A 14,707-nucleotide genomic window follows, 5' to 3' on the forward strand; every position below is an offset into this window, starting at 1 on the left:
AATGACCCATTTCTAAACCAAGCTTTACCAAACTAAGTAATGCAATGATCTGGCAGGTGGTTTCAGGTAAGTGGCAATTAAGCATGAGACACAGTATAGAGTGCTTTCTACAACAAGCCATGTACACTTTACTTTCAATAAAAGGTTAGTGTTAGTTTACTTTGCTTCTGAGAGTCTCAGTTCTGGTCCTGACAGTTCATGGCATGCTTCCTTTGCAGTTTTATTTACACAGCGCCAAATCACAACAACAGTCGCCTTTTATATTGTAAAGTAGACCCCACCGTAACACATACAGAGAAAAACCCAACAATCATATGATGTGAATATGTTTCTGAACTGAACTTATGGAGTTGGCAGAACAGAGACTGATTTCTGCCTATTTCTGTGTCAGTAGCTGTTTATGCATAAATTTAATTTTGACCACTTTGATTTTGTTTCTTTTTGCTCTCTCGCACTTTACTACTATTACTACTATTACTACTATTACTACTTCTATAGTTCTTATTAGGGATGCTGTGATGAAACTCACCTATGTAGTGAAAGCAGATGTGTTTTTGTGGACTTATGTCCTGCATCTATTCTCAGCACACGGCTCTTCCGATTTAGTTCAAGGCAAAAACATCAGGAACAAAAGGTTGGAGATATTTTTGAGCCTACCTGTAACCTGTCCAGTGTCTACAACACATGCACAGATGAACATAACAGAAGCAGTGCAATAAATAAAAATTCACACAAATTACATTTAATATAGAATAATACAGAAATAGCCTGTTTTTAAGTTAGTCGACTGAATTAGAAAGAATGAAAATACAAAAATACAGTTGTTAATGTCATTTATTGATTAATTCTACAATATAGTGTTAAACGCAGCTGTTTTCACAGTATACAACAGACAGAAGTTAGGATAAATGATCAGATAAATAATATTTACACAACTGAACATCTTTCTTTTGTAGTTAAATATTTCATCTAAATGCTGACCCTCTGCTCTGATGGGACAAATGCAGTTAACTCATGTGAAAATAATCAGAGCAAGTACACATATTTACCAGCTACTAGAATCAAAGATACATTTCCCACACTTTTATTTGCAATCCCCTCCTTTTCGACACTTTCATATAAAATGAAAAATATACAGGGAGTGCAGAATTATTAGGCAAATGAGTATTTTGTCCACATCATCCTCTTCATGCATGTTGTCTTACTCCAAGCTGTATAGGCTCGAAAGCCTACTACCAATTAAGCATATTAGGTGATGTGCATCTCTGTAATGAGAAGGGGTGTGGTCTAATGACATCAACAGCCTATATCAGGTGTGCATAATTATTAGGCAACGTCCTTTCCTTTGGCAAAATGGGTCAAAAGAAGGACTTGACAGGCTCAGAAAAGTCAAAAATAGTGAGATATCTTGCAGAGGGATGCAGCAGTCTCAAAATTGCAAAGCTTCTGAAGCGTGATCATCGAACAATCAAGCGTTTCATTCAAAATAGTCAACAGGGTCGCAAGAAGCGTGTGGAAAAACCAAGGCGCAAAATAACTGCCCATGAAATGAGAAAAGTCAAGCGTGCAGCTGCCAAGATGCCACTTGCCACCAGTTTGGCCATATTTCAGAGCTGCAACATCACTGGAGTGCCCAAAAGCACAAGGTGTGCAATACTCAGAGACATGGCCAAGGTAAGAAAGGCTGAAAGACGACCACCACTGAACAAGACACACAAGCTGAAACATCAAGACTGGGCCAAGAAATATCTCAAGACTGATTTTTCTAAGGTTTTATGGACTGATGAAATGAGAGTGAGTCTTGATGGGCCAGATGGATGGGCCCGTGGCTGGATTGGTAAAGGGCAGAGAGCTCCAGTCCGACTCAGACGCCAGCAAGGTGGAGGTGGAGTACTGGTTTGGGCTGGTATCATCAAAGATGAGCTTGTGGGGCCTTTTCGGGTTGAGGATGGAGTCAAGCTCAACTCCCAGTCCTACTGCCAGTTTCTGGAAGACACCTTCTTCAAGCAGTGGTACAGGAAGAAGTCTGCATCCTTCAAGAAAAACATGATTTTCATGCAGGACAATGCTCCATCACACGCGTCCAAGTACTCCACAGCGTGGCTGGCAAGAAAGGGTATAAAAGAAGAAAAACTAATGACATGGCCTCCTTGTTCACCTGATCTGAACCCCATTGAGAACCTGTGGTCCATCATCAAATGTGAGATTTACAAGGAGGGAAAACAGTACACCTCTCTGAACAGTGTCTGGGAGGCTGTGGTTGCTGCTGCACGCAATGTTGATGGTGAACAGATCAAAACACTGACAGAATCCATGGATGGCAGGCTTTTGAGTGTCCTTGCAAAGAAAGGTGGCTATATTGGTCGCTGATTTGTTTTTGTTTTGTTTTTGAATGTCAGAAATGTATATTTGTGAATGTGGAGATGTTATATTGGTTTCACTGGTAAAAATAAATAATTGAAATAGGTATATATTTGTCTTTTGTTAAGTTGCCTAATAATTATGCACAGTAATAGTCACCTGCACACACAGATATCCCCCTAAAATAGCTAAAACTAAAAACAAACTAAAAACTACTTCCAAAAACATTCAGCTTTGATATTAATGAGTTTTTTGGGTTCATTGAGAACATGGTTGTTGTTCAATAATAAAATTATTCCTCAAAAATACAACTTGCCTAATAATTCTGCACTCCCTGTACATAAAACACAACTAGACTGGAAGTGAAAAGATGAGCTAGAACTGTAAATACGTCTGCTGTTCATTGCAGATTAATTACAGTCACATGTTGCTCTTTATAGAAGTGCAGCAGCGATGATGGCCACTGTGACAGAAACCAGGCTGACTTCATTAACCCCTGCCCCCGCTACTACTGCCGTGGGTGCTGCTGTGGTTCTGGTTGTTGTTGGAGCAGCAGTTGTGGTTGTGGTTAGTGCAGCTTTGGTTGTGGTTGGAGCAGCTGTAGTTGTGGTTAGCGCAGCTGTGGTTGAAGCAGCTGTGGTTGGAGCAGCTGTGGTTGGAGCAGCTGTGGTTGTGGATAGAGCAGCTGTGGTTGTGGTTGTTGTTGGAACAGCAGCTGTGGTTGGAGCAGCTGTGGTTGTGGTTGGAGCAGCTGTGGTTGTGGTTGTTGTTGGAACAGCAGCTGTGGTTGTGGTTGGAGCAGCTGTAGTTGTGGATAGAGCAGCTGTGGTTGCGGTTGTTGATGGAACAGCAGCTGTGGTTGCGGTTGTTGATGGAACAGCAGCTGTGATCGTGGTTGGAGCAGCTGTGATCGTGGTTGGAGCAGCTGTGGTTGTGGTTGGAGCAGCTGTAGTTGTGGATAGAGCAGCTGTGGTTGCGGTTGTTGATGGAACAGCAGCTGTGATCGTGGTTGGAGCAGCTGTGGTCGTGGTTGGAGTAGCTGTGGTTGCTGTTGTTGATGGAACAGCAGCTGTGATCGTGGTTGGAGCAGCTGTGATCGTGGTTGGAGCAGCTGTGGTTGTGGTTGGAGCAGCTGTGATCGTGGTTGGAGCAGCTGTGATCGTGGTTGGAGCAGCTGTAGTTGTGGATAGAGCAGCTGTGGTTGCGGTTGTTGATGGAACAGCAGCTGTGATCGTGGTTGGAGCAGCTGTGATCGTGGTTGGAGCAGCTGTGGTTGTGGTTGGAGCAGCTGTAGTTGTGGATAGAGCAGCTGTGGTTGCGGTTGTTGATGGAACAGCAGCTGTGGTTGTGGTTGGAGCAGCTGTGGTCGTGGTTGGAGTAGCTGCACTAGTGGCTGCATCCGTGGTTGTGGTTTGTGTGTCGGCTAAAGGTGTTCAAGAGCAACATTGATGAAATTATTTCACATTTCAGGCCCGTCTCCTGTACAAAGTAGAATTTGTGATATTTTGCGTAAACTTACCAACAAACAGAAGCAGGATGGCAAAGATCTTGGTCGTCATTGTGGAAAGATCCTTGTTTTAAAGATAAAATGATTGGTCATAGTATGATGTAACATTCAGAAGTGTTCAATGTACCCTCACATTTGTCATTATTCCTACTCATACGTCATATTATTATTATTATTATTATTATTATTATTATTATTATTATTATTATTGAAAAAAAAGGATATAAAACATGAGAGAGAGGATATGCATTTATCCTAACTTTGGAAATTCCCACGTTAAAATAACCAAAACATTAAACACAACCTATAACAACATAGCTTAACTAAGTTGGAATAACTGAAGAACAGAAAACATAATTATATAGATACAAGGGAAGTAAAATAAAATAAATGTGTTGACCAGCTCAATAAGTAATAAGTGATTTTTATGACAAACCTTTGTTAAAAAGGAGAAAAATAACTCTAGACTTTATTTTTTAAGGAGTAAAACTATAAAAACCTTTTTCTCCCAGAAACAAAAGCACGCAAAGTACTGTCATAATAACTAAAGTGTTATTTCTTTCTTTATTTTTCTATTATTTTCTATTAAATAATATAATGGAACAAAGACAGAGCCAGCAGTTTTCACTGAGGTTAAATTTGGTAAAATATTCAGGATGAATGAACTTACAGGTTTCGTTGGCTTCCCTCCTGAGATAGAAAATGTGATGCTCACAGAGTCCAACTGTTTAATTGTTGATGTTCTTCAGTCGTTTTATACCCACAGAAGGCTGACCGTGACATCAGGTGCTGAACAAAGACACAGGGAGGAAAACTGGTTGGGTGACTTCTCGTGTTAATGTGATATTAGATGTACTTTTACTTTTTTTTTTTTACTGATGGCTGTGAACAGAGTGAGCGAGTCTCCAGCCATCACACGGCAGAGGCTCTTTCAGGCTCGGTGCTGGGTTTCAGCCAATGGGGTTAAAGATCTTGTCAAATCCTTATAGAACTGTAAACGCAGAAAAGTACCATCATGTAAAACCATCTGGAAATAGTTTGATTAGCAATGGCTTCAACTGACAATACTGTCATAACGCTGTGTGTGGCAGGCAGGTTAGGATCCAAATACAGCACTCTCAGCTGGACTGAACTTAACAGCTTTGTTTCTGGAAAACACAAATAACTAAATCTAACTGGCAGGTACTCGTGGAAACAAACACTGGAGGCAACACAGCAAGAGGGAGATCGTGACAAGGAACACAAAGAGATACAGACAATACATACATCATTTACAGGGAATCAGGACACAGAGGAAACATCTGCGGAACACAGCTGGACAATAATCTATCCAATGAGATGTGGGAACAAACACTGAGACGAGACTGAGTAAACAGAGAGAGAGCGAGGGACACACTGTAAATATAAACAGCCAGAGAGACATGACTGTACATGGGGCATTAAAACAGAGGGGAGGCATGACCTCAGAATACGAATATTAAAAGGACGCCATAAAAGCTAAAATTACCAAAACAAGGAAAAGAATTTTAACCTCGGAATATTTAATAAACCAAAAGTCCAAACACAGGTGGTGGCGCTGTCACTTGGTGTTCGCTCTCTCTGTGGTAGAGTATCACTTCCTGTTCCTGCTCAAACACAGTGGTGTTTCTGAGTAGCTTATCTGCTTAGCAATTTAATTAAAAACTGTTGGATACATTTAAGGAAGCTTGGAAAGAAAAGTGTCTGGACTTTTTTAAGTTGCTTGAAGACGTTTCACCTCTCATCCGAGAAGCTTCTTCAGTTCTAAGGTCAAATGGTGGAGAGTCCCAGATTTAAACCTAGTGGGAGTTTCCCCCCACAGAGGGACAAAAGGACCCCCTGATGATCCTCTAATTGCCTGAGCCAAGGTGTGAAACTGGGTGTGGGTCCCAATTGACTACGATGACCTGGATGACCGAGAACCTTCACAGACATTTTGGATACATTCTTTTTTCATAGTAAAATCTTCACGTGCTTCATCCAAAGCACACTTTCTGTGTACTCACTACCTAATTTATAGCCAAAGTATTCACTCACTGTGTCTTTACTGTACTTTTTTTTTTGCCTGTCCCGTTTGGTTCTTTTGCCATCAGAATTATTGTCTAAAGGCAAAGAAAGATGCCCAACGGATTTACTTTACCAAATGGACCATCCCAGCCTTGCCGTATTGGTCTATTTGATTCACCTTTTATTGTTTATTTTATTTTATTTTCACTTGCTAAATACGGGACAGATTTGACTGGGGAAAAGAAAAGGGAGAAAGAAAGAGGGAAAGAAAAACAGCGGGGAAGAGGAACGGTGGCAAAGGGCAAAAAACAAAACCCAACAAAACAGACAGACAAATCATACATATATCAATCACCTGGATCACCTGTTGAGAAAGAAAAAAGAGAAAACAAGCAAAAAAAGGATAGCAACATAATAAACAACATCACGATGATCTATGGGAATATAACAGTAAATACTAAATATTAAACATTATTGTGCAGCACGTAATATCGACAGCGAACAGTGTGCTTTGAGGTAGGAGCCAAAAAGGGTGTAGTTTGTGTGTGTGAGCACCCGTGTGTACACCTGTGAGCATGAGCACGCTTGTATTTAAAAGGTTCCTTCATGTAATGATCTGCTAGAGGGTGTGGGGGGGGGCACAGCCCCGTCCTCCAGGGCATGAAGGAGGTATGGAGGAGATCAAGACTCCAGACATCCAGAGGCCCTCAGAACACAAGAGACCAAGGAAGACCAACAGAGGGGCAGCCGCGCCACTATCCCAGAAAGAGCTTAGCTTAGCTCGTAGCCGACTCGTTAGCAGCACGGCCTCTTCACCTGTCCCTCCTGCACTTTCTTGCTCATTGTGTCAGATGTTTAGTTACTCCTCGGCCTCCTTTAGCAGTAATGATATCTGTAACAAATGTAGCATATTTGCAGCTCTGGAGGCCAGGATTACTGAATTGGATACTCGGCTTCGCACCCTTCATTCACCCGTAGCTAGCCAGGCCCCTGTAGCTGGTGCAGCCGAAGATAGCGTAGGCCCCGCTAGCTGTTCCCCGGCAGACCCCAAGCAGCTGGGGAAAGAGGGCGGCTGGGTGACGGTGAGGAGGAAGCATAGTCCTAAACAGAAGCCCCAGGTACACCACCAACCTGTTCATGTGTCTAACCGTTTTTCCCCACTCGGCAAGACACCCGCCGGGGGTCAAACTCTGGTAATTGGTGATTCTGTTCTCAGACATGAGACACCGGCAACCATAGTCAATTGTCTTCCAGGGGCCAGAGCAGGTGACATTGAAGGAAATTTAAAACTGCTGGCTAAGAGTAAACGTAAATTCAGTAAAATCATAATTCACCTCGGCAGACACCCTCGGCAGACACCCTCGGCAGACACCCGGTTACGCCAATCGGAGGTCACTAAAATCAATATCGAATCGGTGTGCAACTTTGCCAAAACAATGTGGGACTCTGTAGTTTTCTCTGGTCCCCTCCCCAATCAGACCAGGAGGGACATGTTCTCCTTAAATTGCTGGCTGTCTGAGTGGTGTCCCAGAAACGATGTGGGCTTCATAGATAATTTGCAAACCTTCTGGAGGAAACCTGGTCTTGTTAGGAGAGACGGCATCCATCCCACTTTGGATGGAGCAGCTAGAAATATGGACAAATTTATTAAACCCCCCAAAATATGACTATCCAGAGTTGGGACCAGGAAGCAGAGCTGCAGTCTTACACGCCTTTAACGTTAACTAGTAATGACTTCATGAACTTCTTCACGAATAAAATTTTAATCATTAGAGAAAAAATTACCAGTAATCATCCCACAGATGTAATATTATCTACAGCTACTCTTAGTACCATTGATGTTAAGTTAGACTCTTTTTCTCCAATTGATCTTTCTGAGTTAACTTCAATAATTACTTCCTCCAAACCATCAACGTGTCTTTTAGACCCCATTCCTACAAAACTGCTCAAAGAAGTCCTGCCATTGATTAATGCTTCAATCATAAATATGATCAACCTATCTCTAATAATCGGCTATGTACCACAGGCCTTCAAGCTGGCTGTGGTTAAACCTTTACTCAAAAAGCATCTCTAGACCCAGCTGTCTTAGCTAATTATAGGCCAATCTCCAACCTTGCTTTCATATCAAAAATCCTTGAAAGAGTAGTTGTCAAACAGCTAACAGATCATCTGCAGAGGAATGGCTTATTTGAAGAGTTTCAGTCAGGTTTCAGAGCTCATCACAGCACAGAAACAGCTTTAGTGAAGGTTACAAATGATCTTCTTATGGCCTCTGACAGTGGACTCATCTCTGTGCTTGTCCTGCTAGACCTCAGTGCAGCGTTCGATACTGTCGACCATAATATCCTATTAGAGCGATTAGAACATGCTGTAGGTATTACAGGTACTGCGCTGCAGTGGTTTGTATCATATCTATCTAATAGACTCCAGTTTGTGCATGTAAATGGAGAGTCCTCTTCACACACTGAGGTTAATTATGGAGTTCCACAGGGTTCAGTGCTAGGACCAATTCTGTTTGCATTACACATGCTTCCCTTAGGCAGCATCATTAGAAGACATAGCATACATTTACACTGCTATGCAGATGACATCCAGCTCTATCTGTCCATGAAGCCAGATAACACACACCAACAAGTTAAACTGCAGGAATGTCTTAAAGACATAAAGACCTGGATGGCTGCTAACTTTCTGCTTCTTAATTCAGATCAAACTGAGGTTATTGTACTCGGCCCTGAAGATCTTAGAAATATGGTATCTAACCAGATTCTTACTCTGGATGGCATTACCTTGGCCTCCAGTAACGCTGTGAGGAACCTTGGAGTCATGTTTGACCAGGACATGTCCTTCAACGCACATATTAAACAAATATGTAAGACTGCTTTCTTCCATTTGTGCAACATCTCTAAAGTTAGAAATATCCTGTCTCAGAGTGACGCTGAAAAACTAGTTCATGCATTTATTACTTCCAGGCTGGACGACTGTAATTCATTATTATCAGGATGTCCAAAAAACTCACTGAAAAGCCTTCAGCTAATCCAAAATGCTGCAGCAAGAGTCCTGACAGGACTAGAAAGAGAGAGCATATTTCTCCTGTTTTGGCTTCCCTTCATTGGCTTCCTGTTAAGTCCAGAATTCAAAATCCTGCTCCTCACATACAAGGTCTTAAATAATCAGGCCCCATCTTATCTTAATGACCTTGTAGTACCATATCACCCTATTAGAGCACTTTGCTCTCACACTGCAGGCCTACTTGTTGTTCCTAGAGTATTTAAAAGTAGAATGGGAGGCAGAGCCTTCAGTTTTCAGGCCCCTCTTCTGTGGAACCAGCTTCCAGTTTGGATTCGGGAGACAGACACTATCTCTACTTTTAAGATTGGGCTTAAAACTTTCCTTTTTGCTAAAGCATATAGTTAGGGCTGGACCAGGTGACCCTGAATCCTCCCTTAGTTATGCTGCAATAGACGTAGGCTGCCGGGGGATTCCCATGATGCATTGAGTTTTTCCTTTCCAGTCACCTTTCTCACTCACTATGTATTAATAGACCTCTCTGCATTGAATCATATCTGTTATTAACCTCTGTCTCTCTTCCACAGCATGTCTTTATCCTGTCTTCCTTCTCTCACCCCAACCGGTCGCAGCAGATGGCCCCGCCCCTCCCTGAGCCTGGTTCTGCCGGAGGTTTCTTCCTGTTAAAAGGGAGTTTTTCCTTCCCACTGTCGCCAAAGTGCTTGCTCATAGGGGGTCATATGATTGTTGGGTTTTTCTCTGTATCTATGAAGCGACTTGAGGCGACTTTTGTTGTGATTTGGCGCTATATAAATAAAATTGAATTGAAATTGAATTGAATTGAATAGGATCTACTGTACAATATAAAGTGCCTTGAGGCGACTGTTGTTGTGATTTGGCGCTGTATAAATAAAATTGAATTGAATTGAATAGATGCTAGTTGACAGACCCAGGACTGTGATGAGTACATGCAGTAAAAAACACACAGTGGAATGACTGGCATTATTGAAATGGCAACAAAAGGCACACCTAAAGAAGCCTGGAGACATTGTCCTAAAAACTACTTACAGAAATGACAGAAAGCTTTCTCAAAAGATTCGCTATGCTGAAAAACTAAGGTGATCATTCAAAATGTTTATTTCCAAGCTTGTCAGAAACTCTGTTTTTGCCTTTTTATTCTGTATTTCCATGTATGGCTGCACATAATTAAATAAGATGTTGCACTTTGTTCAATTTTCAAGAAAAATATAAAGACATGAAGGGTGACTCATGACCTGTGCTGGGGTTGTTAATAAAAAGGTAATGTATTACTCATTACCTTTCTTAAATGTAATGCAGTTCATTACTTAATTATGCATTGATGAAAGTAATTTGTTCTGCTACTCTTTACCTTACTCTGGTTCTGTTAAAGCTTGCTAGTCTGGTGAAGCTATAATTTTTGGAGAGCCTGGTAACAAGACTGTTTGTCCAGAGCCATTGCTGGGGAGCACGGTATGATTAAAAAAAATAAAATCATACCACCTGTGTCTCCCACTCAGAGACACAGGTCTCCGAGCGTCCAGCTTTCAGACGGCTGAGGACTCATGTGAGAGAAAATCTGCTCACACAGACATGTAGAGCCAAATACTGTCAATAAGGCCTCTGCAATGCTTTGAAGACAGTTAAACTTGTCAGGTAGTGATGTCCAGCAGGTGAACATGCAGCTCCATGAACACACACAGCTGTGGATTCCAGCTGCTTCGATGTTGATTTAACTGGCATTAACTCAGCCAGTTAATGCGAGACAAACCCAGCTGCTCATTAAAGCTTTCTGGTTTGATCAGAAAATAAAACAGTGGTCCAAACACCTGAAAGTCCCAAAAACGCATTGTGAATTCTGTCTCGAGTCTACGGATGTATCTGTGCATTTCTTCCTTCCCTTATAACTTCCCTTCAACTCATTCATGTCACCTAAAAGGTAAACCTGTTTCTCCATCACCTGTTCAGCTCTGATGGTTCAGTAAGGACATCTCCTGGTTTCATCTTCATGTTTCCCTCTCACCACATATCCAAACCGACATCATGACCAGCAGCTTTACAGCTGTGGCTCCAGCAAACATCAGCTGATACTAGAAAGTAATATTAAATAAATTCTAACAACAGCTGATCAAGCTTAAACGTGCTGCTGTTGTTTAACGCGACATCCGCTGGTTTCCTCTTTCTGTCGCAAAGTGGGCGATAAACAAACACGAGAGACGATCAGCTGATCATTGATCAGTTTCATGATTGAAGGAGCAACAGGAGAGGGAGGGGGGAGAATGAGAGGAGAAGAGGCAGCTGACAGCGTAACGACAGAATAACTCCAGCTTTGTGTGTTTTTTTTCATTGTACCTGAAGTTCGGGAGAAACTGTGTGTTTCAGCTCAACACAAAACGCATAATATTTTCTCTGAACACGGGACGATTCCGTCTTTTTACACCCCCGTTCTCTGTACACCATCAGGCAGGGGGCTGAGAGGAGGAGCTGGCAGTCTGGCTGGGGTGGGTCTCCCTGTGGCTGCCAGGCCGGGGGCAGTCTGCTTGCCTCCACCCCAGAGAAAAGGGTAACATCTCCTGGATCTGGGGCTTGATTGCCCCCCTGGGAGCGGTCATACCTGGACCTGGGAGTATAGAATATCTTTGGGGAGTGTCAATGGGTGTGTCGTGCTCATTTCTCTTTATCTCCACGTTGGACGAGTGCTGAGTATTTGTATTTGTGTGCATGAGGGTGGGAATGTATGCTTGTGTCTGTGTTTCAGTTTTCAGTTTTCAGTTTTATTTGTCATATGCAAGTTAGCACAGGGTCAACATTGCAATGAAATGTGTTTGACGAGCAGCAGTCACTCAGCAGCATGGTACAGTAGAAGAAAATATAATAAAATAAAATAATAAAAATAAATAAATAGAAAAATAGTAAAGAGCAAAATATTAGAGAGACGTGGTGAAAGAGAAAAGATGACTAAATATATATGTATCTATAAATATAAATATATGTACACTACTGATTAAATAAGATATGACGGGGGGGGGGCAGATGGGATATTGCACAGGAATGAGCAGCAGAAAATTACAGTATTGCACTTTTTAAATATAACAATATAACAATAAAGTGGAGTGACCAGTGCAGATTAAACAGAGTACTTGTGAAGCTGCAGGGTAGCTTCTGAGTGCGTCCTGTGGAGTGTGTGTGTGTTTAAGTGTTGTGGTTGAGGTGTCGTATGGCTTGGTGGTAAAAACTGTTTTTAAGTCTTGTAGTCCGAGCAGACAGGCTCCTGTAACGTCTGCCAGATGGTAACAAGGAGAAGAGCTGATGTGCTGGGTGGCTGTGGTCCTTGATGATGCTGTGTGCTTTACGGAGGCATCGCTGAAGATAAATGTCCTGAATGGCAGGAAGCCTCGTGCCAGTGATGTGCTCTGCTGCCTTCACCACCCTCTGTAGTGATTTACGGCTGCTGGCAGAGCAGCTTCCGTACCAAACTGTAATGCAGCTCGTCAGCAAGCTCTCGATCGCACACCTGTAGAAATTTGAGGTGATGTTGGCGTTCATGCCAAACTTCCTCAGGCTCCTCAGGAAGTAAAGCCGCTGGCGAGCTTTGCTGATAGCAGTGTCTGTGTGAAGGGTCCAGGAGAAGTCCTCGGTGATGTTGACTCCAAGGAATTTGAAGCTGGTGACCCTTTCGACCTTGACACCGTTGATGTGGATGGGCTGGTGCTCCCTGACTGGTCGTTTCCGGTAGTCCACTATCATCTCTCTAGTTTTGCTGATGTTGAGAGTCAGGTTATTTTCCAGACACCACTCGTACAGCGCCATCACCTCCTCTCTATAGGCCGTCTCGTCATTGCCTGTGATGAGGCCTATGATGGTTGTGTCATCCGCAAACTTGATGATGATGTTGGACTCGTGTGTGTGCCTGTTTGTCTATGTCCATGTGCCAGCTTGAGTCTCCACCTCTGCCTCTCTGGGACATCTCAAGCCCCCGTAGGTGTGGAGGCTTGTCTCCACCCACCACACTTGCCCTCAGACGTCGGTGCGTTGGTGGTTCTTGGTGTCCGGGCTGGGCGCTCAGGTATGTACCTCACTCCCGGCGGCTGCTTGGTGGGGCCTGGCACACATGGCTGGGTTCGGGCCCCTTCCAGGGGGGTGGCGTGCCCTCGGGCCTCTGGGACCGGGGCTGGGTCCTTCTGGTGCGACTGGCTGCCTGCAGGCTCGTCACTGCAGTGCCCTGTGGCTTCTGCACCGTGGCTACTGGGTGACCCCATGTCTGGGGCTCTCAGCTCTTTCCAGGAGGGTGGTGCAGTTGCCTCTCAGGTGGTTTTCCTTGGGCTTTTACCCTCTGGTGGGTCTTCTCCATGTCTGCTTCCCGCTCTGGGGAGCAGGACTATGGCTCCCCACACCTTCTAGCAGATCGTTACATGGAGAAACCTTTTGAACTCAAGCGGGCTCACACACACAGATGTGCACACAGATGTGCGCACAGGTGATCACAGACTTTCTCAGAGTATATTGTGCGCTGTCGGTCTTGTGTGCTGCTAAATAACATTCAATATTTAGTATTTAGTGTTACTTACACATGTCTAGGTTGTTGCTTTGATCTCTGTATTGTGTTCTCTTGTTGTTTGTTTTTATTTTTCTTCTTTTAACAGCTGATCCAACAGATTTTCTCAGGGCCTTCTCTTACTGTCCCCCTTTCCCTCTGTTTTTCTTTCTCCCTTTCTTTCTTTCTTTTTTCCCTTTCTCTCTAACTGCCTGTCCAATTTGTTATACCTTAAAATAAAATAAATTAATAAACAACAGTAATATAGATGGTAAATGGCCTGTATTTGTATAGCGCTTTACTAGTCCCTAAAGACCCCAAAGCGCTTTACACATCCAGTCATCCACCCATTCACACACACAGATCAATCAAGTGGACTAATATGGCATTGGCATATTGGTCCACTTGGAAAAATAAATATGTTGAGCATCTTTCCTTCAGACAACTATTCTGATTGCTAAAGTACTGAGTAGGACAGGAAAAAAATGACACTGAACATGTGAAACAGTTCATATAAAATCCAAAACCTTTATAACAAATAGTGACAGGCGCATGCAGAAGCAGCACTTATATATCTAGTACATTATATATCTATCTGAATAGAAGAAAAAAAATCCTACTCTCACACATAACCCACACTGGTGTTCATCCAGTACTTTATATTTATCAATAAACAGATCCAATCAAGGGTTACGGTTTCACAGATAATTTTCAGAATATTTCTAAAAGGTCAGCAAAAAATAATACCGCTCTATAGTTATTCATGTAGTGTCGCTCTCCATTTAAAAAAATGGAGTTACCTTAGCTAATCTCATATAATTAGAAAATACTGATTACATATGGATATAAATCAAAGTTTTTAGAGTAAAATGACAATCATATATATATTTCACCTCTGTAATGTTCTGGATATTTATAATTGAGCTATTTGCACATACATAAGAGCTGTTTCTGATATTTTGTAAACTTGTAACATATTGTATTATTTAATAAGTTCAGTCTGTTACTGCTTTTGTCTTGGAGCATCTGTAACCCACATACTTTCCTCAGGGATTATGAAAGTATTCTGAATCTGATTACTATAATCTGATTCCTTCAGTTCATCTTTAATCTTTTATTTCATTTATTTATTTACAATTTCAATGACATCAGTTTCATTTATTCCACAAAGAAATCCAGAACTCAAAATACTGATCAAACTATTTCTTTATTAATTCTGAATGATATTATTTCACTGCCTCTCTGTTGTAAAAACT

This window comes from Perissodus microlepis, chromosome 22, assembly GCF_051167445.1.
Source record: "Perissodus microlepis isolate ML-2025 ecotype Zambia chromosome 22, ASM5116744v1, whole genome shotgun sequence".
Lineage (NCBI taxonomy): Eukaryota > Metazoa > Chordata > Actinopteri > Cichliformes > Cichlidae > Perissodus > Perissodus microlepis.